Source organism: Aquarana catesbeiana, linkage group LG11 (genome assembly GCF_042186555.1).
Source record: "Aquarana catesbeiana isolate 2022-GZ linkage group LG11, ASM4218655v1, whole genome shotgun sequence".
In the NCBI taxonomy this organism is placed as follows: Eukaryota; Metazoa; Chordata; class Amphibia; order Anura; family Ranidae; genus Aquarana; species Aquarana catesbeiana.
In genome coordinates this window covers 97,456,389-97,482,080 of record NC_133334.1, presented here as the reverse complement: position 1 = coordinate 97,482,080, position 25,692 = coordinate 97,456,389, and positions in this window count along the sequence as shown.

Genomic DNA, 25,692 nt, shown 5'->3' with positions numbered 1-25,692 from the left:
AGACTCTCTGGCCAATTTTGATTTTCAAAATCTCAAGGCTAAATCTATACTAGAGAGCCTGCAGTCTGAATCCTCTGGGGGCATGTACGGCATATCCAAAGATACTACCTATACTGGTGATAATTTTTTTTATCCTGTACATTCCAGAGGGAACGCAGTAGACATCTTTCAACAGGTTGTGGAGAAGGAACTCCTGTCTTTGAAAGAAACGATTGACAGTACTGAATCTTGAACGTTTAACAACATCAGTACGTCTGAAAGACAGGCTCTTGAAATCGTAAAAATCGCATAGATATTGTAATTCAAGAGGCAGACAATGGGTGCGCTATAGTGGTACTTAATGACAGTGATTACATAATTGAAGCTTTGCGGCAAATTAATGATTCTTCAACGTACCGCCCCTTAAATCTGATCCCACACCAGTTTTCAACAGTAAACTCAAACATCTCTTGGACACAGGTGTGGAAATGGGAGTACTGACAAAAAAGGTTGCAGAGCACCTTTTAGTTGAACATCCAGTTGTCCCTGTGTTCAATCATCTCCCCAAGATACACAAACCTGAGAGACCTGTCAAAGGTTGTCCAATAGTAGCAGGCATCGGTTCACTCCTAGAGAGATTAGGTGAATGGTTAGACCAGTATTTGCAACCTTTAGTGACAAGACTGCCGGGCTATATAAAAGACACAGCATCAATCCTAAAGTATATAAATGAAGTACAATGGGCAGAGCATTTTTTGTGGGTTACTTTAGACGTTAAGTCTCTCTATTCATGCATACCACATCATCTTGCTCTAGATGCACTACAATATCACTTGTCCAAATATAGCTTTTGATCCTCAGCTCAAAGAATTCATCATTATGGCTGTTACCTTTTTATTACAACACAATTACTTCTTCTTTCACGATTCCTTCTATGTACAATGCTGTGGAGCCTCCATGGGAGCAAAATTTTCTCCATCATTAGCTAATTTATACATGGGATGGTGGGAAGAATGTTTTCTTTTTTCACATCTCAATATCTATACACCGCACATCCATAGACGATCTGATCTTAATTTGGAACCACGCTGAATCCTCTTTAACTTCTTTTGTTTCATACCTTAGGGGTGACCCCAGCACTGGTCTTATAAATACTAGAACCTTCCGCAAACCTACTGCCGGAAATTCCTTACTTCTGGCCTCCAGCCGCCATCCACCCCATACTATTCGTTCCATCCAGATGGGTGAGTTTATTAGAGCTAAGCGCAACTACTTCACCCCGGAAAGTTTTCAGCTAGAATGCTCTAACATCTCAAAACAATTAAGCGATAGAGGCTATCAGAAGTGGCATATTAATAGAGCCATTTCCATAGCCTCAGAGAAGGACAGGTACAATCTATTGCAGAACAGAGAGTTCTGCAATATCCCCTTGCTCTTCAAAATATATACAACATAAAAAACAAAAGAACAAGGACAAGAGTTCCCTTACCTTTGTCACCACTTTCTCCAGAGAGTTTAATTAGATCAAACAGATTGTAAATAAACATCTTCCCATTCTTTATGGTGACAAGGACCTAATAGATGTGCCTTCTAAAGGGTATAATTTCTCTTGTCGTCCTGCCCCAACTTTAGGTAACTCTTTGTCACCCAGTCTACACCAAACCACCACTATTTCCAAAACTTGGCTCAGTACTAATGGCTCGTATAGTTGTTGTTTAAATACATGTAGGTATTGTAACAAACATAAAAAGAATCACAAGTCTATCATATCGTACCATAATAATAAGGTATTTCCTATTAAGGATTTTATAAATTGTAGTACTCAATATGTAGTCTACGTGATAAAATGTGATGTTTGTAAATTACAATATGTAGGATGCACCACTAGGCCCCTTCGCACAAGGATTAGTGAACATTATAACGGAGCAGCATATAGTAATGAGAGAAGGTTATCCAATGTATCTAACCATTTTAAATTTATACATGATGGTAACATGGATTCCTTCTTTTTCTCTGCAGTTCAAAAAATCAAAATGTCGGTAAGTGGAGGAGACAAGCACAGAAGGCTACTGGAACAGGAAGTTAAGTGGATTTTCCTGTTGGGGACACACATCCCCACAGGCATGAACCACAGATGCGATGTGGATCTATTTCTCAAATGACATCATCCTATCCCATCTTCAATTTTATTGTCACCTGCTTCAGTATTTGTCTTTTTGTCCCAATATGTTCCTTTTGTGCTTGTTTTCTGCCCTCTATCTATTTTTTTCTTTTTCCTCCTGCCCAACAAAAGGGAAGGAGAAGGGAGAGAAGGGGAAAGGAAAAGGAGAGGGGAAAGAGAAGAGAAAGGAAGGGAAAGAGGAAGGAGGGAAAGGAAGGGGAAAAAAGAAAATTATTTATTTATTTTTTTTGATTCTGCCACTAATTGCATCCCTCTTTTTTCGTTAATTGTATCTTTTTTCTTTGTTCCTGCTATAAACTGAATCCCTCTTTTTTGATTCTGTTATAAATTTCATCCCCCCCTCCCCGTTGTTTTTTTTTTTTGATCCTGCCATTATTGCATTCCTCTTTTTTCATGAATTGTATCTCTGTTTTTTGATCCTGCCATAAATTCAGTCCCTCTTTTTTGTGATTCTGACATAAATTTAATCCCCCTCTTTTTTGATCCTGCCATAAATTGCATCCCTCTTCTTTGATCCTGCCATAAATTCCATCCCTCTTTTTTCATTAATTGTATCTTTTTTGATCCTGCCATAGATTCAATCCCCTCTTTTGTGATCCTGCCATAAATGTAATCCCCCTCTTTTTTGATCCTGCCATAAATTGCATCCTTCTTTTTTGATCCCGCCATAAATTGAATCCCCCCCTCCTTTTTTTTCTTCTTCTTTTGATCCTGGCATTAATCTTGACTTTAGCTTTTGTTGCTATCACAAAGTATTTTATTTGAACATTTTGAACATTTTCCCTTCTTTTAAGGAATATATTTCTCCCTTGGAGTAATAAGGTCCTAATATCTCATGTAGCATTTTTTTCTACTCAGTTCTTTTTGGCTCAACAAAATAACTTTTTATATTGCCTTTCTTTCCTCTCCCTCTTCTCATGCTGGCTGAAAACAGGTGTAGTCACTAACCACTTGAATAATTGGTGGTATCATTCAAATATGGTAATTTTCTGTGACACTAACCTGATAGGCCAATTTTGTAGAGATGAAGTTTGCATGTGTGTATGTGAGTATATATATATATATATATATATATATATATATATATATATATATATATATATATATATTTTGCGTCAGCTTTATTGTTTTATTGTCACTCTGATGTACCAATAAACAACACTTCAAGGATTACAGTTTTGCCGGCTCTCCTTATTACTGTTGCATTGGAGTGTGTTGGGACTCATCGAGCCTCGGCACCTGTGAGTGGACCTGGTGTATGGATTGAGTTGTCCCTGCAGAGATCGCTGTTACCTTTCTTCTTTTCCAATCTACACTGAGAATCAAGCGATCAAACACAGCTGATCACTCGTTTCTCACTGTCAGTCACCAGCTCTCTGCTCTGCCCCCTCCTCACTCACTGGAGAGCTGAGCTGTGCAGGGAGTCTGGGCAAAGATGTGGCTGGATGAGAGCTTCAGAGCCCTCCGGTGGCATGTATGCCAAGCATGCCCTTGGATAGCGCGTTACAGTCCAATGGAAGGCTTTGGCTACGGCGGCCTGGGACTGTTGTATATGAAGCTGACAGGGGACCCTAACTTTGGGAGTGATTTGGAGTGGCGGTTGGACGAAATCATGGATTTCAGAGAAGGGCTACTGAACGTCTTGGAAGTGCACTGGGCACTGGAAGATATAGAGCTTCTGGCCATTCAGGAATGAGAGCTGGAGATCGCCTACAGGCAGCTGATAGACTCTGCTCAGCACCAGGGCTGGGCTCCCTTTGCCTGGGATTATCAGGAAATACCAGTTGACAACTCTGAAATCCTAGCTGAAGAGTCGGCAATGTGGCAGAGTAACAATGTGCTTTGCCAACCTGCCCCCGCAGCTATGGATGCGGAGGTCTTATGGCGGATGCAGCAAGTGCTGACTGACCTTGATGATCCTCTTTCTGCATGGGATGATCTTGGATGGAGGGATGTGCCTGTCCAGCAGCATGCCAGAGAATCGGCAGTGGAAAATCTGGAGATTGCCATCCCCAAAGCTGAAGTGCTGACAACAGGACAGAGCTCTGCTAACCTCTGCCCAGCACCAATAGCACCTTCTGGGTTCCACGGACAGGAGATGGTGAACCTCTATCCCTAGACACCAGTTGCAGAGACAGGGGATTTTATAGACTTTTCTGCTGAGGAAGAACAACCTGATCAGCCTCCAGCAGAAGAGCTGGTATCAGGGCCAAACTTCACTGTGCTCTGCCCAGCACCAACAGCAGCATCTGTGGAGTTGCAAGGAACTTCCCCAGCTGAAGCGCTGGTCACCAGACAGAGGATCCAAGACTTCTGCCCCACACCTGTGGCAGTTCCGGAGGCTCAATGTGGGAAGGTGGTGATCACTTCCCAGCAGCAAATACAGGGGGAGAAGGGAGAGGAGGTGTTCATTGTCCCTCCTCAACAGTCGGTCAGGGTGGAGAAAGCGGTCTTTCCTCCCCAGCAAAGATCCGTGCACCTGGGAGACAGTACCATAGACATGTCGTCCCAGCAGCCAGATGAGGGAACAGAAAAGGAAGCAGCCAGCTCACCTCCCCAATGGCAGCTACACAGTTTGGGAGTGGAGGAATCCAGACTCCTGCCCCAACAGTTAGCCGAAGCGGATGATGTGGAGTCCCCAGCAGAAGTGCTGGCAACAGGGCAGAGTGCTATCAAACTCTGCCCAGCACTGGAAACAACTGTGGAGTTCCAGGGAGCTGGCGCAGTCAGCTCATCTCTCCAGCCACAGATTACAGAATGTATGGACTTAATGGACTGTTCATCAGAGGATGTTATAGATTATGCATTACCTGCTCAAGTACTGGCAGCAGGACAGAGTACTGCAGACCCCTGCTCCACACCCGTGGCAGTTTCGGAGGCCCGAGGTGAGAAGGTGATGGTTCCACTTTCCCAGTGGATTTCAGAGATGCAGGGAGGAGAAGCAGCCATTTCCCCTCCCCAACAAGGGTTTGTGAACCTGGGAGACAATAACAGTGAAAGGGAGTTCCAACAGCAGACGGCGCCCCAGAATGATGACACCAACCAAGCTGAAGCGCTGGCAATCAGACAGAGGGTCCAAGACCTCTGCCCCACACCTGCGGCAGTTCTGAAGGCCCAGGGTGAGGAGGTGGCGGTCACTCCCGAGCAGCAGATCAGGACCCGAGGAGAGAATGCAATCGACACCTCACAACTCCAAAGATAGTCAAAAAAGACTGCGCTAAAAAAATGACATATATATATTGACAGTACATATAGATGTGTAAATAATGAAGAATTCAATCCATCAGGTAATCCAAAATATAAATGTTCTAGTAAAAAATAAATTGTCAATAAAATAATAATATGAAATAAATATGACCAAAAATTATAATGAAGAAAACAAGTATTAAATATCAAATAACAAAAATAACCAAAAAATAGTGAAAACAATCAGAAGAAAACAGTCCTTGGAGCCAGGGCAGATTGAATAGGTGATCATAAAGGTTAAACACCCAGCACTCAGTGAGAAATCCTCCACCTTAATAGATATACGCTTACCAGAGGTAAGTTAGATAACAGCTTATCTGTGGACATCCACACAGGGGACACAACTCCTCCGATCTCCTCACAAAGAAAGGGCAGACAAGATCTCTCTTTACAGCGGACCTCAAACAGCATGCCGGGGGGACCCAGAAGAATAAAAAATTTTCTCCATAGTGTGAAACCGTAAAACCATTTATTGAAATAAGAAATATGCACACTTACATAAAAAAATCGTAGTAGAAATTTCTAGGGAAAACAGCCGGCCGGCTTACATACACCCGTTCAAAACGAACTAGGAAAGAAACGATGACGTCAGCGCGTCGGCCTTCCGACGTACGTTTCGTCCTATTGGACGTCGTCATGGGAACGGGCGACGCACTGACTCATCGCAATTTATAGGCATAGAACGAAACCAAGCCTCGCTGTGAAGCTCGGATGGCGTCACCACAACATCCTGTTAAGAAAGGAAGTGTGTACGGATGGCGTCACCACAACATCCTGTTAAGAGAGGAAGTGTGTACGTAATGCTAGTGGGATAAGCAGACAATTCACCCATCCACCAATCAAACCCTCCCAATGCCAGGAGAGCCCGAAAAATCTAGGGACCGCAAAAAGCGGACCACATCAAAATTACATAAAAAAATTTTATAACGAAAACACAAGTCAATGATTGTTACAAAATGATAAAGTGAGAATTAATTATTTTATATTATTAAAACATTAGGGCACATATATAAATATTTACACGTGCCCTCTAGTGGAACACATAGAAATAGCATTAAGGGCTAATTTCAACAATAATAGAATGAAAAATATAAAAATATGTATATTTTAAAATTAAAAACCAACAAATAATTGTGCCAAAAATATTAAAAAATGTTGGAATTCCAAAATCTTTTATCTGGTTGTTGGAAAAAATATTAAAATACTAACGCCACCAGAGATTCAGAGCAAGTTCACAAAAGTTTGATATACAAACATCCTAAAAGTTCAACTTTTAAATAAACAGTATGCATTATAAATTGGAAATGGAAATAACCAATTATTGTGTTAGATACATCACCCCTCTCCCCTAAGCTCACTTAGAAAGATATAATAGTGATGAGAGACTATGGGTAAAAACACACAGTATAGTAATTTATGAGTTATCTAAAAAGGCATTTAAATCTACGTCAACATTAAGCCCGAAGGGGGTGTAGCACTTCATTTTGTATATCCAGGCCATCTCAAGCCTAGAGATCCCCGTATGACAGCCCCCCCCCCCTCCAATGTGGGGTGTATCTGTCAATGCCCAGAAAGATGGTTTTCCTGGGGTCTCGATTGTGTACTTCCAAATAGTGTCTGGAGACCGGGTGTTTGGGGAAACCTGTTAAGATGTTAGTAATGTGCTCGTTAAGCTTTACAGATAGGGGGCGCTTAGTTCTCCCCACGTATTGCAAACCACAAGGGCATTGGAGAAGATATACCACCCGCTCTGTGGAACATGTAATGAATGATCTAATTTCAAATTCCATTGAAGTGCTGGTGGAAGTAAACTTGTGTGTTCTTCTATGGGTACATCCACTAAGAGAACATACCCTACACCTCCTGCATTGGTAAAAACCAATCATGTATTCAAAAAATCCCTTCTTAGTGAGAGGAGGGTCCAGAACATTTGGGGCCACTCTGCTTCTGAGTGAGGGGGCACCCTTGTATACCACCTGTGGCTTGGCCGGAAGAATAGAACCTAGCACGTGGTCATTCTTAAGGACATGCCAATGCTTATTTATCAACTTGGCTACATTTTTATGTTGTAAAGAATAGGTGGTAATAAAAGGAATTGAGGGTACCCTAGCACGATCAGGCATCTTAGTCCTAAGTAAAGTACATCTATCAATGGTAGCCACTTCCTCTAATGTATTCTTCAGAGAGGCCTCCAAGTAGCCCTTCTCCAAGAAACGTTTTAATAAAATGTCTGCTTGGGCTAAAAATTCACCTTGGTTAGAGCAGTTACGTTTTAAACGAATAAGTTGACTCTTCGGCACAGACCTCAGCCAGGCCTCATGATGGCAGCTGTCAGTCGGTATATAAGAATTCCGATCTGTATTTTTGAAAAAGGTAGCTGTAGTAAACTGCCCATCTTTAACCCCAATCTTAAGGTCTAGAAAGTTGATCTCAGACTGACTGGCCTCATAAGAGAGTCGAATGCCCTGGTCATTATCATTCAACCCCGTCATCTATAAATCAAGATCTTCACGATCACCATTCCATAGGAGGAGGATGTCATCTATATATCTAGCCCACAGCACCACTTGAGGTTTCTGTCGGGCATAGATGACATCCTCCTCCCACAGGGCCATGAAGAGGTTCGCCAAACTGGGGGCATATTTAGCCCCCATGGCGACGCCTCTATCCTGCCTATAAAACTGGCCTCCAAACCAAAAATAATTCCTAGTGGCTACAAAATGGAGTAGTTGCATAATGAAGCATATTTGTTCATCAAACAGTGATGAGTCACGTCTGAGATAGTATTCTACCGCAAACAACCCCAAATCATGTGGTATTATGGTGTATAATGAAGCGACATCCGCTGTCACTAACCACCAACTAGGGCCAGGAGTGTAGTTGGAAAGTAAATTAATTACATGGCGAGTATCCTTTAAGTATGACGGCATCTTAGTAACCAATGGCTGTAAATAGAAATCTATATACCTGCCCACCCGGGACGATATGGAATCAATTCCACTAACGATGGGACGTCCCGGGGGGCAGGTAGGATGCTTGTGGATTTTTGGCAGGTAATAAAGAACAGGGGTGCGTGGAGCTTTTGGTACTAAATAGGATTTCTCCTTGTTGTTTAAGATACCCTGTTCAGATCCAAACTTGATCAGCGCCTCCAACTCTTTTTTACATTGAACCTTAGGATCTGATCTGAGGGGGGTATATGTATCCCGATCCCCCAATATTTTGGACATTTCCGCAAGATAATCCTTTCTATCCAAAACAATAATATCCCCCCCCTTTATCCGCTGGCCTGATTACTAAATTTTTATTCACACACAAAGAATCCAAACCAGATTTCAGATTTCTATCAAAATATACTCTTTTGAGGGGTAATTGTTCTAAATCCTTAAGGACCAAGTCTTTAAATACCTTCAGAGAGGGGGCTACAGCCCCAGGGGGGTTGAAGAGGGAAGCATTTGATAACCCGGAATGACGGTATTCATTAGGGCCAGTTATAGTGTTAATGATGGGATTGGAGGCTAGATATCTCTTAATATTGACCTTACGAACAAATTTATGTACATCAATATAAGTTTGAAACTTATTTAGACCTCACGGGGGTGCAAATTTGAGACCCTTATTGAGTAAAGATTTCTCGGAATCACTCAGGGGAACTGAACTTAAATTAAATATACCATTGCTGGTTATGCTTTTTTCCTTTTTTGATCGCAATCGCCTCCCCCCTCTAGTTCCTCTCTTTGATCTGCTGGCCTTTTGGTGCCTTGGCTTGGCCTGTAAAAACCCCATTGCTGATAATTTGAGTTTGAGGGACCCGGTTTACTCCTATCGTCTATGGGTCCCATCAATCTAGGATAAGATTGTGAGACTAATCCATTGCGTTCTTCCACAATAGTGGAACCGGTGGGAGGGCCATCAAGATCACTCAAGGGGTAAAACTGATTATGGGTACTGATATTATACTCAGAATACCCTCTTCTATTACTCCTAGGCCCAGAATTTTGAAATTCCTGTGACCTTCCATCATAATAGCCTACATTAGGGCCATAGTCGGATCCATAAGGGCGGTCTGGGTGAGGATCAAAATCAAAAATGCGGGGAGATGGTAGATGATCCTCATATCCTTTATACTGGTCATGTGGTCTGCCCCCAGAGGGGCGGCCACCTGTGGGTCCCGTGTTACCGAAACCTCTACCCCTACCACATCCCCCATAGTTGGAACCGCCTGTCCCACGGGATCGTCTTGGTAGAGTGGGCGGATAATAGGATGGGGCACCTCCCTTACCTCCACCCCCTCGTCTAGAGGAGGATGGTTGTGTTCCTTGTTGGAATCTCCCCGAGGGGCCATTATGGCCTCCTGGAAAGGACCTTGAATGGCTAGGCTGTAGTGGAGGGGGGGCATGTACCATCGCAGGGGGTGGTCCCCCTACGTTGGACGGACCCCACTCCATATTATCAGCCGAGGTTTGCTCTGCTAATAATTTCTTTTGCCATTCAAAAACTACTGCCCCTTGATAGTCAAGTAGGTCTCTATTATATTTCTTTTTCTTTTTAATTCTCCGGTCCCTCTCTTCCTTTTCCAATATAGTAAGAAGGGAGAGGGATCTTTCTTTATATTCGTTACTCTCCTTGAGGGGGTTCAATTTTTCTTTGATGTTTTTGATCTCATCATCAAGTCTCGTAAGTTTGGTCTTTTTACGACCAATGAGAAATTTTAAAAAATCTAATCCCGCTGTGTTAAAATAACTGAACCATTCCTCAAGCTGGACATCACCTTTCTGTGGGCTGACCTCCCACCTGAGGCTTCTGGGCACCATACCACCTTTTACGTATGTATCAAGATAGGCTATGTCCCACTGAGTGTGTATTTCGGATATTGTCAAGTTCTTTAGCCTTATAAAAAGGCCACTAAGGTCTCCCTCATCTTCCTTGTATGACTCAAATACACCATCAGTGTTAAACTGCCTGGCAGCTCTGTAATCAAAAACATCCATTGAGATGCCAATAAAATCAATAAAAAACACCAGTTAGTGGACACCTAATAGGTGGAAACCTATATTGTGTAGCTGCAGTAATAAAGCCACAAATAGCCAAAAGACAAATAAACAACAAAAATTTACCGCGCTACTCTAAGAATGTGCTACTAATAAATAGTGGGAGGAGGATGTCATCTATGCCCGACAGAAACCTCAGGTGGTGCTGTGGGCTAGATATATAGATGACATCCTCCTCCTATGGAATGGTGATCGTGAAGATCTTGATTTATACATGACGGGGTTGAATGATAATGACCGGGGCATTCGACTCTCTTATGAGGCCAGTCAGTCTGAGATCAACTTTCTAGACCTTAAGATTGGGGTTAAAGATGGGCAGTTTACTACAGCTACCTTTTTCAAAAATACAGATCGGAATTCTTATATACCGACTGACAGCTGCCATCATGAGGCCTGGCTGAGGTCTGTGCCGAAGAGTCAACTTATTCGTTTAAAACGTAACTGCTCTAACCAAGGTGAATTTTTAGCCCAAGCAGACATTTTATTAAAACGTTTCTTGGAGAAGGGCTACTTGGAGGCCTCTCTGAAGAATACATTAGAGGAAGTGGCTACCATTGATAGATGTACTTTACTTAGGACTAAGATGCCTGATCGTGCTAGGGTACCCTCAATTCCTTTTATTACCACCTATTCTTTACAACATAAAAATGTAGCCAAGTTGATAAATAAGCATTGGCATGTCCTTAAGAATGACCACGTGCTAGGTTCTATTCTTCCGGCCAAGCCACAGGTGGTATACAAGGGTGCCCCCTCACTCAGAAGCAGAGTGGCCCCAAATGTTCTGGACCCTCCTCTCACTAAGAAGGGATTTTTTGAATACATGATTGGTTTTTACCAATGCAGGAGGTGTAGGGTATGTTCTCTTAGTGGATGTACCCATAGAAGAACACACAAGTTTACTTCCACCAGCATTTCAATGGAATTTGAAATTAGATCATTCATTACATGTTCCACAGAGCGGGTGGTATATCTTCTCCAATGCCCTTGTGGTTTGCAATACGTGGGGAGAACTAAGCGCCCCCTATCTGTAAGGCTTAACGAGCACATCACTAACATCTTAACAGGTTTCCCCAAACACCCGGTCTCCAGACACTATTTGGAAGTACACAATCGAGACCCCAGGAAAACCATCTTTCTGGGCATTGACAGACACACCCCACATTGGAGGGGGGGGTCTGTCATACGGGGGATCTCTAGGCTTGAGATGGCCTGGATATACAAAATGAAGTGCTACACCCCCTTCTGGCTTAATGTTGACGTAGATTTAAATGCCTTTTTAGATAACTCATAAATTACTATACTGTATGTTTTTACCCATAGTCTCTCATCACTATTATATCTTTCTAAGTGAGCTTGGGGGAGAGGGGTGATGTATCTAACACAATAATTGGTTATTTCCATTTCCAATTTATAATGCATACTGTTTATTTAAAAGTTGAACTTTTAGGATGTTTGTATATCAAACTTTTGTGAACTTGCTCTGAATCTCTGGTGGCGTTAGTATTTTAATATTTTTTCCAACAACCAGATAAAAGATTTTGGAATTCCAACATTTTTTAATATTTTTGGCACAATTATTTGTTGGTTTTTAATTTTAAAATATACATATTTTTATATTTTTCATTTTATTATTGTTGAAATTAGCCCTTAATGCTATTTCTATGTGTTCCACTAGAGGGCACGTGTAAATATTTATATATGTGCCCTAATGTTTTAATAATATAAAATAATTAATTCTCACTTTATCATTTTGTAACAATCATTGACTTGTGTTTTCGTTATAAAATTTTTTTATGTAATTTTGATGTGGTCCGCTTTTTGCGGTCCCTAGATTTTTCGGGCTCTCCTGGCATTGGGAGGGTTTGATTGGTGGATGGGTGAATTGTCTGCTTATCCCACTAGCATTACGTACACACTTCCTCTCTTAACAGGATGTTGTGGTGACGCCATCCGTACACACTTCCTTTCTTAACAGGATGTTGTGGTGACGCCATCCGAGCTTCACAGCGAGGCTTGGTTTCGTTCTATGCCTATAAATTGCGATGAGTCAGTGCGTCGCCCGTTCCCATGACGACGTCCAATAGGACGAAACGTACGTCTGAAGGCCGACGCGCTGACGTCATCGTTTCTTTCCTAGTTCGTTTTGAACGGGTGTATGTAAGCCGGCCGGCTGTTTTCCCTAGAAATTTCTACTACGATTTTTTTATGTAAGTGTGCATATTTCTTATTTCAATAAATGGTTTTACGGTTTCACACTATGGAGAAAATTTTTTATTCTTCTGGGTCCCCCCGGCATGCTGTTTGAGGTCCGCTGTAAAGAGAGATCTTGTCTGCCCTTTCTTTGTGAGGAGATCGGAGGAGTTGTGTCCCCTGTGTGGATGTCCACAGATAAGCTGTTATCTAGCTTACCTCTGGTAAGCGTATATCTATTAAGGTGGAGGATTTCTCACTGAGTGCTGGGTGTTTAACCTTTATGATCACCTATTCAATCTGCCCTGGCTCCAAGGACTGTTTTCTTCTGATTGTTTTCACTATTTTTTGGTTATTTTTGTTATTTGATATTTAATACTTGTTTTCTTCATTATAATTTTTGGTCATATTTATTTCATATTATTATTTTATTGACAATTTATTTTTTACTAGAACATTTATATTTTGGATTACCTGATGGATTGAATTCTTCATTATTTACACATCTATATGTACTGTCAATATATATATGTCATTTTTTTAGCGCAGTCTTTTTTGACTATCTTTGTATATGTGTGTGCACGCCCCACTCTAGGACTGCAGCTCTAATTATCCTACTATTTATTAGTAGCACATTCTTAGAGTAGCGCGGTAAATTTTTGTTGTTTATATACCTCACAACTCCAGCTTGATCTGCTGTCGGTGGATGGGCCTGCTGTCTCCCCTAGCATAAACCCAGCAGAAGTGCTGGCAACTGAGCAGAGTGCTACCAACCTCTACCCAGCACTGGCAACAACTACAGAGTTCCAGGGAGCCGGGGCAGTCAGCCTTCCTCCCCAACAGTTAGCCGGAGCAGACGGTGTGGGCTTTCCAGCAGAAGGGCTGGCAACAGGGCAGAGTGCTGCTGGCCTCTGCCCTCAACTACATACACCTGTATACCCAAGGGATGCTGGACAGTCGGCCCAGATGCCCAACAGCATGACGGACTGAGCCCAGCCACCCTGTCTTCTCTCCTGCGGCTAAAGGGACTCCAGGGGGAAGGACCAGTCTGCACTTCCACCCAGCAGCGGGTATGTTCTATGAGAGAGGCAGAGGTTGGCTGGGTGAGTAATGCTCTGTTTGGAACAATTTGTTTGGGGTACTGTGTGGGTTAAGGCATTAGAGGACTTGAACTATGGACTAACTTCGGAGTCAACTAGTCTGGGGTCTCCTCCTGTGTTAGTCTTCTGCCGAAAGGGGAGAGATGTGACGGGAGGGCCCGTGGAACCCAGAATCCAATGGAAAGGTTGGGAAACCCTTGTTTCAGCTCCTCATTCTTCTCTTATGTCTAAGTCACCCTGTGCCCTCCTGGCACAGGGTGACTGAGAAAATATATCTTGGATTACTTAAAATGGGACAGTAATATTTATCCGCAATATCTCCCAGGATATATGTAAAGACTATTCTTGGTTTGTTTGATTCTAAACTCAACATGTTAGTTGAGAGAGCTGATCACATTGGCCTCTGTACAATGTAGGAGACAGGCCAACTCCTGCTGGAGCTCCTGCTTTTGTGAAAAGGTGTCCTGTGTTTATAGTTATGATAATGTATAATCTACTGTGTAAAGCTCGGTGACAACAAGTCTGACGAGTAGTGAAATCCTGATTAATCATAACAATGCTCAGGAGGGCACGGAGTCACATCGGCTGCTTTAAGGGATCAGTTAATTAGCTCATGTTAATTAGGTTTCTGGTTACAGGTGTATTATTAGAGTAATATGAGCAGGAGGGGGGACCTCCTCTTCTACTGTATATAAGACTTGTATTTTGGTTCTAATAAACAGTCCATGTTCAGCAACTAAACAAGTATCATCTTGTTTTGTGCTTGTGAGCGGTTGGAATATCTGATATCTATATTCAGACTGGGAGGAAGTGGTATATGACGAAAGCGCTCAAGCGGAGTGTGGGACGTTTTGTTACAGTATGTATCAACAATATGATTTGTAGATGTAAAAAAAAAACCTAAAAAAAATATGTTCAAATGAATCCCAATATTTTAGTTTTAGTTTTGCATACAGTAGGAAAAAGTTAATACTTCTGCCTATAATTGCTAGGGATACGATTTGAGTTCAACTTGATAAGGAAATCCCAAGCTGCTAGAATGTAAACAAAGCAGCTAGAGATCCCAGGAGACAATCATTGGTCTGCATGCCTGGATAAGGGTTTAGTTGGAATCTTAGGAGGAACACCACATATGTTTTCCCCTTTTTTACCATTCCTTTTAAAGGACTATATCATACTGTTCTATAACTGTTTACATGCAGCTTTAGATACCCCCAAACAATTTTTGGAAAGTATTTGTGCATTTTCCATGTTGCCAAGCTGCATAAAAAACCCTCTCCCTGCTGAACTGCATTTTTTTTGCATTGGTGTACATTTCCTATTGCAGTGACCAGCTCTCTATGCCCTTGCTTATTAGCCTTGACAAAAGCCCCTCAAAATAGTTAGTTTTGCCTCCCACAGACCTCAATGAGATTTGCCACTAAGTTAGGTGTTTGCAGATTTCCAGCTGGGTTTTATCAACCTTTTGCCACCCAAACGCAGCCTGGTTTGCTCATCTTTCGTGTTTACTTGTCAGAAGTTTTAACCCTTTCTCACTCCAACAAATAAATATGTATTATTTGCCTGCATTCCCAATGGAGAGATTTTCTACTACTTCCTGCTCCCACAAGAAATGAGGGGAAATTTTCACGAAACCTGACAAAAGCTCTAACCCTAACCAGCTGGTAAGTGTGCTAGTGAATTTTCTGTAATGTTCTGTGTGCTGCCCTGCCCATGTGCCCGTTACCTTTGCTAGTTATAAATGTATCTGAGAAATTGCCATTTTGCTTTGTTTTGTAGGAATTGGTGCAGATACACATAGGGATAATTAATCTGCCTTTACACAATGTTTAACTTCTAATGTTTTTCTGTATCTTCGAAGAGGATGTTGCTACCTCCAAGGTGTGCCGGCTCTTGATGTATTTATTGCTATATGAGGTTGATTTACTAAAGGTAAATAGGCTGTTAACTTTGCAATGGAAGTTGTACTCTGTAATAGAATTTGCCCCGGAGCTTTTTAAATATAGTGACGTTTCACTTTGCAAAGAATAACCAATTACGTACAAGAAAGATAATAAAACAACATTTCGCACGTTTCAATGATGAAAGTGCTTTGCCTCATTCACTAAGCTCTAGAGGCAAATTTCCTTGCAAAGTGGAAGTTTCTTTGCAAAATTAACAGTCTATGTGCCATTAGTAAAACATCCCCTATGTCTCAGGTTGGAAACTAGGTTAGGAATCAGACTTTTCAGAGGGGCCTTGATATGACAGTGTGGTTTCATGTGGCAAAGGTATGCAACAAAAACCTGTCATTAACCCAAATAGTTATGCGCTGGTCTGAGAAGTTGGCATATTTGCCTTCCTCTAAAGCTCCAATTCTTCACTGTTCACCTTTACCAAAAACTGTCTATACAGGTGAGGGGAATCTGTAGCTACAAACAAACTGTGCAACTCTGACTAAAGTTTGATAATGCTCTTGCTATAGGTGTAGGCCATATACAGTTGTGCACTTAAGTTTACATACCCTGGCAGAATTTATGATTTCTTGGCCATTTTTCAGAGAATATGAAAACACAAAAAAAAATTATTTCACTCATGGTTAGTGTTTGGCTGAAGCCATTTATTATCAATCAACTGTGTTTTCTCTTTTTAAATCATACTGGCAACATAAACTACCCAAATGACCCTGGTCAAAAGTTTACAAAAAGATATCCAAGGAATTGAGAATGTCAATCAGCAGTGTTTAAACTCTAATCAAGAAGTGGAAAATGAAGGGTTCTGTTGAAACCAAACCACGGTCAGGTAGACCAACTAAGATTTCAGCCACAACTGCCAGGAAAATTGTTCAGGATGCAAAGAAAAACCCACAAATAACTTCAGGTGAAATGCAGGACTCTCTGAAAACATGTGGAGTGGCTGTTTCAAGATGCACAATAAGGAGGCACTTGAAGAAAGATGGGCTGCATGGTTGAGTCGCCAGAAGAAAGCCATTACTACGCAAATGCCACAAAGTATACCATCTACAATAAGCTAAACAGCACAGAGACAAGCCTCAAACCCTCTGGCACAAAGTCATTTCGATTGTTGATACCAAAGTTGAGCCCTTTAGCCACAACCATAAATGCTACATTTGGAGAGGAGTCAACAAGGCCTATGATAAAAGGTACACCCAGAGGCGTCTCTCTAATTAGGCAAATTAGGTGGTTGCCTAAGGCCTCCCACTCACAGGGGCCTTGCGGCCGCCTAATTTGTATGTGATCAATCACTGATGTTGACTCCAGCGGCTCTGCCTACCCCCGCTGGGACTCTATGGCCCAGGGGCTGACTGATGAATAAGGAACTGTGCCTAAGGAATAGCGGCCTCACCACGGGGCGTCCCGGTCCGGTGGCAGCAGGTGTGGGGAGCGGAACAGTAGACGCCTCTAGGTGGTGGCAGCAGCCGGATGACAGCACCCGCCTCCAGGTGCCATCTCTACAATGCGTGTGTTGCATGCCCGTGTGGGACCCGCAGCTCAGCAGCTGGGCTGCTCCTTCAGCCTGCGCTCTCTCCCCCGACCTCTCCGCACCTGCCTCCAGCTGAGCTGCCCCGTGACTGAAGTGGAAGGAGCTCTGCTTCCAATCTCCTAAAGATGTGGAATCCTCTGCTCAAAGAGGGGCTTAAACCAGAGTGCTTGTGTCTCATTACCTCCAGGAAGAGAAGAGCCCCAGGTGCTGGCTAAATGCTGATGCAAGTAGAAGAGAACAAGAAGACCTGGACAGCCGCACACCAGAATGGATAAATCCGTCTTTTTATTCAAAATACAGGATCATGGGGTACACAAAACACGACTGTGGGGTGGTACAAGAATAACTGACGCGTTTTGCACTTACACCAAGTGATTACTCATAGCTAGCTAAAATGGGAATGAAAAGCAATATATATATATACTAAAAATATTAGAACATGTGACCATGCAATGGTGAGAAAATACAGAACAGCTGAGAAGCAGCCGTATGAGATCTCCGCACCTGCAGCTGGTTAGTAAATCTAAAATGGAAATACCCAAAGCAAATAGGCATAGAAACAACAATTTGGAGATGTAATAAAATAAAGCGAAAAAATAAATGAGATAAAAATAAAAATAAGTGTTAAAATAATGTGATATCCATAAATGTATAGAATATACATATAATGAATGAGCACATGTGAAAAAATGTGTGTACCACCCCACAGTCGTGTTTTGTGTACCCCATGATCCTGTATTTTGAATGAAAAGACGGATTTATCCATTCCGGTGTGCGGCTGTCCAGGTCTTCTTGTTCTCTTCTACTCCAATCTCCTGATGCCGCCTGGCCAACCAGAGAGAACGTGAATTCCCGTTCAGCCTCTCTGTGTGCCTGGATAGGAGGAGCGGGGGGAGACTGCATATAGAGGGTTTGATCTTTCCATCAAGGAAAGGAGAGGAGGAGAATCAGGCATTCAGTGGCTTCAGGAGGAATATGGAAAAATAATTTCCTCTCTCTGCAGCTGCCACCCGCCGCTCCTCCTATCTAACCTATCTGCTCCCCCATGTTCTCCGGCCCCTCCTTGTGTCCTCCCTGGCTCCGCCTACTGCTCTCCAGCCCCTTCTTGTGCTCTCCAGCCCCTTTCTCTTCATTCTTATTCATTTACATGTGTGTATATATATATATATTTGTTTCCATGTGCATATGAATATATTCATGTTTGTTGCACAACTGCACATGTGGAAAAAGATCTCTCAGCGTTTCTCTGTGCCCCCCCCCCCCCCCTTCTCTATGTATATTTATTTATATATATTTTTGTGTATATATGTATATGTATATATATATATATATATATATATATATATATATATATATATATATATTCTTTATTTAGTGTTTCATGCTTTCTGCTTCGATATGGTACCTTTTTTATTATATATATTATTTTAACAATTTTTTGTATTATTTACACCTGACCTTTTCCATAATAATTTTTATTAACAAAAATATGCAAGGCAACAGCTTGTACATTAACATGGGTATTATATAGTACTTTTTGTCACATTATTCTCAATTACAGATATATTATATCAATTCAGGATTTCAATTATTCTTTTGACAAACTCGTGTGACTCTGTGCATACCCTATGAAAGGGTGTTGAGAGGGATTCCTATGACCCCTTTGTAAAGTTAGGGATCATAGATAAAAAAAAAAATAAGGAAAGGGGGAGAGAAAAGGAGTGAATAGGGGACAGGGAGAGAGAACAGAGAAGTGTGGAAACTAGATAGAAGGATGGCGGGTTGGGTAGGGGGGAGATAGTAGGGTTTTAAGAGGTGGGCAGCGACAGAAGTCACGGCCCACCCGGTCTCCTCCGTATGGTACTGTTACCCCGAGGTGTCCTAAACTGCTTTTTACTTCTTGATGGTCCAATCAAGAATATTCAGAAGCTATACGTACTGTAGGCGTTGAGATGATTTGAAATGTTTCCAACAGGCCCATGTAGTCGTATATTTTTGGATTCGTTCTTGTGAAATGTGCACCAGCTCCTCCATCTCCTCTATCTTAGAGATCCTCCTGAACCACTCCCCAATTGTAGGAGTGGAGGTGGATCTCCAATGTGTCGGGATACATAGTCTAGCTGCGTTCACCAGGTGCATAGCTAATGATTTAAAGTACTCGTTTTTAACACCTGACCTCTTTTAATGTAAATTTACTATACGTCTCCAGTCTGCAGTGTATATATTTTGCCATGTGCCCCATACTATATTGTTCTGATCTGTATTTCACCAAAAATCCCTGGACGGGGACTGGTATGGAACTTAGAACAACTAATTATCCACTACAGGACATAATCTCCTACTAGCCACTCCCTTCCATGTACACATGTCGGCCTACTGGCCTGTACAGACTGTGCTCCTGTTCTCCTGGCTCTGATGAAGAGGTTACCCTCGAAACGCGTTAGCCTTTTAACTACTTGCCTCAATATGGGCATACCCCAGTTTTAACTTTTTAGTGCTTATTTTGTCACCTGTTTTTATGCAACGTAGTATTTGAATGATGCAATTCATGTCTGTATATATATTTTTTATACACGATTAAACCTAACCTGTTTTGATGTGAGCGTCTGGTCACGCGCCTTCCATCCACCTCCTACTAATCAGTCTCCAGCCCCTCCTCATGCTCCCTGGCTCCACCCCCCTGCTTTCCGCCCCCTACTTGTGCTCCTTGGCTCTGCCCCCTGCTCTCTGGCCCCTCCTTGTGCTCCTGGCTCCTCCCCCAGTGCTCTCCACCCCCCTGATCTCCACTCCCATTCTAACTTCTCTCCTCTCAAGCTCCCCCCAGCGCTCTCCAGCCCCCACCCCTCCTTTGCGCTCCACTTTGCCCAGTGCTCTCTGCCCCCACCCCGTAGTGCTCTCTGCCACCCCCCAGTGCTCTCCACTCCCCCAGTGGTCTCCTTCTCCTGCCCAGTGCTCTCGTGCCCAGTGTTCTCCACTCCCCCAGTGCTCTCCAGCTCCTCCCTGCTCTTTGCCCCCCAGTGTTCTCCTTCTCCTGCCCAGTGCTCTCCACTCCCCCAGTGCTCTCCACTCCCCCAGTGCTCTCCGGCTCCTGCCCAGTGCTCTCCTGCTCCTGCCCAGTGCTCTCCCTACTCTCCACTCTCTCAGGGCTCTCCTCCCTGCTCCTTGCCCCCCCAGTGCTCTCCTGCCCAGTGCCCCCACTCTCCCAGTGCTCTCCCGCTCCTCCCTGCTCTTTGCCCCCCCAGTGCTCTCCTGCTTCTGACCAGTGCTCTCCACTCCCCCAATGCTCTCACAGACTGCTCCCCATGCTCTCCTTCTCCTGCCCAGTGCTCTCCACCCCCACTGCTCTCCTGCCCAGTGCTCTCCACTCTTCCAGTGCTCTCCAGCTCCTCCCTGCTCTGCCCCCCAGTGGTGCTCTCCTGCTCCTGCCCAGTGCTCTCCACTCTCCCAGGGCTCTCCAGCTCCTCCCTGCTCTTTGCCCCCCCTCAGTGCTCCCCTGCTTCTGCCCAGTGCTCTCCACTCCCTCAGTGCTCTCACAGACTGGGACATGGGGCACAAGAGGGGCTGCAGACAGGGCTAGGGATCTCTTTCACCCCCCATTCCCTCACCCACTTCTTTCTCACCTCCTCCTATCTCTCTCTTCAATTCCTCCCTCTCCCCCTCACTCCCTCTCTCCCCCTCACTCTCTCCACCTCCCCCATGCTCTCTCTCTCCTTCCCCCTCTTTTGCTCTCTCTCTCTTTCCCCCTCCCTCTTTATATCACCCTCCTTTCTCTCACCCCTTGTGTCTTTCTCTCTCTCACCACCCCTCTCTCCCACAACCCTTCTCTCTCTCCCTTACCCCCCTCTCTTTCTCACCTCCCTCCTCTGTGTCACCCATAGTCTCTCTCTCTCACCACCCCACTCTCTCTCACCACACTCCTCTCTCTCAGCCCCACTCACCCCTTCCCACCGCTCCCTCCCCTCCCTCCCCCCTCTCTCTCTCCCTCCCTCTCTCTCCTCTCTCTCCCCCTCTCTCTCCCCCATCTCTTCCCCCTCTCTATCTTCGCTTCTCTCTCCCCATCTCTTCCACCTCTGTCTCTTCACCTCTCTCTCCCCCCTCTCCCTCCCCTCCATCTCTCTCTTCCCCCTCCCTCTCTCCCTCACTCACTCCCTCCCCCTCCTCCTCCCTCTCTCTCTCTCTCTCCCTCTCCCCCCTCTCTCTCTCTCCCTCTCCACCCTTCTCTCTCTCCCTCAATCTCTCTCCCCCTCTCTCTTTCTCCCTCTCTCCCCCTCTCTCTTTCTCCCTCTCTACCCCTCTCTCTCCCCTCTCCCTAACTTCCCCACCTCTCTCTCCCTATCCCCCTCTCTCTCCCTCCCTCTCTCTCCCCCTCCCTCCCCCCTACCTCTCTCTCTCCCCCTCCCTCCCCCCTCCCTCTCTCTCTCCCCCTCTCTCTCCCCCCCTCTCACCCCCCTCTCTCTCTCTCCCCCCTCCCCCTCTCTCTCACTATCTCTCTCCCCCTCTCTCTCCCCATTCTCTCCCCCTCTCTCAACCCTCTCTCTCCCCTTTCCTCTCTTTCACCCCCACTCACCCCTTTCCACTGCTCCCTTCCTCTCCTCCCTCTCTCCCTCCCCCTCTCCCTCCCCCTCTCTTTTTCCCCCTCCCTCTCTTTCCCCCTCCCCCCTTCTCTCCCTCTCTCTCTTTCCTCTCTCCCATCCCCCTTCTTCTCTCTCTCTCCCCCTCTCTCTCCCCATCTCTTCCCCCTCTTCACCCTCTCTCTCCACTCTCCCTCCCTCTCTCTCTCCCCCCTCTCCCCCCTCCCTCCCTCCCCCTCTCTCACTCCCTCCTTCTCCCTCTCTTTCCCTCTCCCCCTCTCTCTCTTCCCCTCTCTCTCCCTCTCCCCCTCTCTCTCTCCCTCCCCCTCTCTCCCCTCTCTCTTTCCCCCTCTCCCCCTCTCTCTCCCCTCTCCCTTTCCCTAACTTCCCCACCTATCTCTCCCCCTCTCTCTCCTCCTCCTCTCTCCCCCCTCCCTCTCTCTCTCCCCCCCTTTCTCTACCCCTCTCTCTCTCCCCCTGTCTCTCCCCGTCTCTCCCCCTCTCTCTTTCCCTCTCTCCCCCCCCCTCCTCCCTCTCTATCTCTCTCCCCCTCCCCCTTTTCTCTCCCTCCCTCCCTCCCTCCCTCTCCCTCTCTCTTCCCCCCTCTCCCTCTCTTCCCCCCTCTCTCTTCATCCTCTTTCTCCCCCTCTCCCTCCCTCTATCTCTCCCCCTCTCTCCCCCCTCCCTCTCTCTCCCCCTCTCTCTCCCCTCTCTCTCTTCCCCCTCTCTCCCCTCTCCCTCCCCCCTCTCTCTCCCCTCTCCCTCCCCCTTTCTCTCTCCCTCTCTCTCTCCCCCTCTCTCCCCCCTCTCCCCTTCACTCTCTCTCTCCCCTCCCCCCTCTCTCTATCTCCCTCCCCCTTCTCCCCCCTCTCTCTCTCCCTCCCTCTCACTCTCTTCCCCCTCTCTCTTCATCCTCTTTCTCCCCCTCTCCCTCCCTCTCCCCCTCTCTCCCCTCCCTCTCTTTCTCCCTCTCTTTCTCCCTCCCTCCCCTCTCTCCCTCTCCCTCTCGTCCTCCCGATACCCCTTCTCTCCCTCTGTCTCTCTCCCCCCTCTCTCTCTCCCTCTCCCCCTCTCTTTCTCTCACTCTCTCTCTCTCCCCCTCTCTCCCTCTCCCCCATGCTCTCCCTCTCTCCTCCCCCCTCTCTTTCGCTCTCTCTCTTTCCCCCTCCCTCTTTATGTCACCTTCCTTTCTCTCACCCCTCGTGTCTTTCTCTCTCTCACCACCCTTCTCTCCCACAACCCTCCTCTCTCTCCCTTACCTCCATCTCTTTCTCACCTCCCTCCTCTGTGTCAGCCACAGTCTCTCTCTCTCTCACCACCCCACTCTCTCTCACCACACTCCTCTCTCTCACCCCCACTCACCCCTTCCCACTGCTCCCTCTCCCTCTCCTTCCTCTCTCCCTCTCCCTCTCTCTCTATCCTCCTCTCTCCCCCTTCCCTCTCTTTCTCCCTCCCTCTCTCCCTCCCCCTCCTTCTCCCTCTCTCTCTCCTTCTCCCCCTCTCTCCCTCTCTCTCTTTCTCCCTCTCTCCCCCCTCTCTCTTTCTCCCTCTCTCCCCCTCTCTCTCCCCTCTCCCTCTCCCTAACTTCCCCATCTCTCTCTCTCTCCTCCTCCCCCTCCCCCTCTCCCCCTCCCTCTCTCCCTTCTCTCCCCTCCCTCTCTCTCCATCTCCCTCTCTCGCTCTTTCTCTCGCTCTCTCTCTCTCTTGCTTCCAGTCTCTCCCCCTCTCTCTCCCCTCTCTCCCCCTCTCTCCCCTCTTTTTCTCCCTCCCTCTCTCCCCCCTCTCCCCATCTCTCTCTCTCCTCCCCCTCTCTCTTTCTATCTCTCTCCCCCTTCTCTCCCCCTCTCTCTCCCTCTCTCCCTCTCTTCCCCCTCTTTCTTCACCCTCTCTCTCCCCCTCCCCTCTCTCCCCCTCCCTCTCTTTCTCTCTCCCTCTCCCCTCTCTCCCTCTTTTTCTCGCTCTCTCACTCTCCACCTCTCTCTCTCTCCCCCCTCTCTCTCTCCCTCTATCCCCCTCTTTCTCTCTCTTTTGCCCCCTCTCTCTCCCCCTCCTTCTCCCCCTCTCTCTCCCTCTCCCTCCTGGTCCCCTTCTCTCCCTCTCTCTCTCTCCCTCCCCCTCTCTCCCTCCCTCTCCCCCTCCGTTTCTCTTGCTCTATCTCACTCTCCCCTCTCTCTCCCCCCTTTCCCCCTCTCTCTTTGCGCTCTCTCTCTCCCCCTCTCTTCCCCATCTCTCTCTCTCTCCTCCTCCCCCTCCCCCTCTCCCCCTCCCTCTCTCCCTTCTCTCCCCTCCCTCTCTCTCCATCTCCCTCTCTCGCTCTTTCTCTCGCTCTCTCTCTCTCTTGCTTCCCGTCTCTCCCCCTCTCTCTCCCCTCTCTCCCCCTCTCTCCCCTCTTTTTCTCCCTCCCTCTCTCCCCCCTCTCCCCATCTCTCTCTCTCCTCCCCCTCTCTCTTTCTATCTCTCTCCCCCTTCTCTCCCCCTCTCTCTCCCTCTCTCCCTCTCTTCCCCCTCTTTCTTCACCCTCTCTCTCCCCCTCCCCTCTCTCCCCCTCCCTCTCTTTCTCTCTCCCTCTCCCCTCTCTCCCTCTTTTTCTCGCTCTCTCACTCTCCACCTCTCTCTCTCTCCCCCCTCTCTCTCTCCCTCTATCCCCCTCTTTCTCTCTCTTTTGCCCCCTCTCTCTCCCCCTCCTTCTCCCCCTCTCTCTCCCTCTCCCTCCTGGTCCCCTTCTCTCCCTCTCTCTCTCTCCCTCCCCCTCTCTCCCTCCCTCTCCCCCTCCGTTTCTCTTGCTCTATCTCACTCTCCCCTCTCTCTCCCCCCTTTCCCCCTCTCTCTTTGCGCTCTCTCTCTCCCCCTCTCTCTCCCCTCTCCCTCTCTCTTTCCTTCCTCCCATGGGAAATTCTTAGAGGGTTGGGTTGCCACCTTGCTGGGTCCCAGATGTTTTATTGGCTGCATATGTCTGATGGGTGAGGAGGGTGCCCTGGAAGTGGTGCTGATGAACTGAGCATAGCAAAAAGTAAAAAATATTGTTTTTTTTTTCAAAATTGTCGCTCATTTTTTTGTGTATAGCGCAAAAAATAAAAACTGCAGAGGTGATCAAATAGCACCAAAAGAAAGCTCTATTTGTGGGGAGAAAAGGACACAAATTTCATTTGGGTACAGCATTGCATGACTGCGCAATTACCAGTTAAAGCGAAGCAGTGCCAAATTGTAAAAAGTGCTCTGGTCAGGAAGGGGGTAAAACCTTCCAGGGCTGAAGTGGTTAATATAGGACTTGTCCCAAATTGTCTACTGTCATTTTTAACATTTTGACACTTTTTTTAGTGAACGGGTAGGGGTACAATGTACCCGATACCCATTCACATAGGGGGGCGGGATCTGGGGGTCCCCTTGTTAAAGGGGGGTCCAGATTCCAATAAGCCCCCCACACATGGACCCCCACAACCACCAGGCAAGGGATGTGGGGATGAGGCCCTTGTTCCCATCAACATGGGGACAAGGTGCTTTGGGGGGACCCCAAAGCATCCTCCCCATGTTGAGGGCATGTGGCCTGGTATGGTTCAGGAGGGGGGGCGCTCTCTCATCCCCCTTTTTCCTGTGGTCTGCCAGGTTGTGTGCATCAGCTAAGTGTCAGGTATGGATTTTGGGGGGGCCCCTATGCCTTTTTTTATTTTGGCGCAGGGTTTCCCTTAATATCCATACCAGACCTGAAGGGCCTGGTAGTGGACTGGGGACTGGGGGGGGGGGCCCATGCTGTTTTTTGCAATGATTTTCATCTATATTGCCAGGAACCGAAAATACATTACAGCCGCGAGTAGTTTTGAATGACATTTTTTCCTTTAGAAATGTAATTTTGCAGTGGTATTGCTCTAAACACGGGGAAAATGCACTACTTT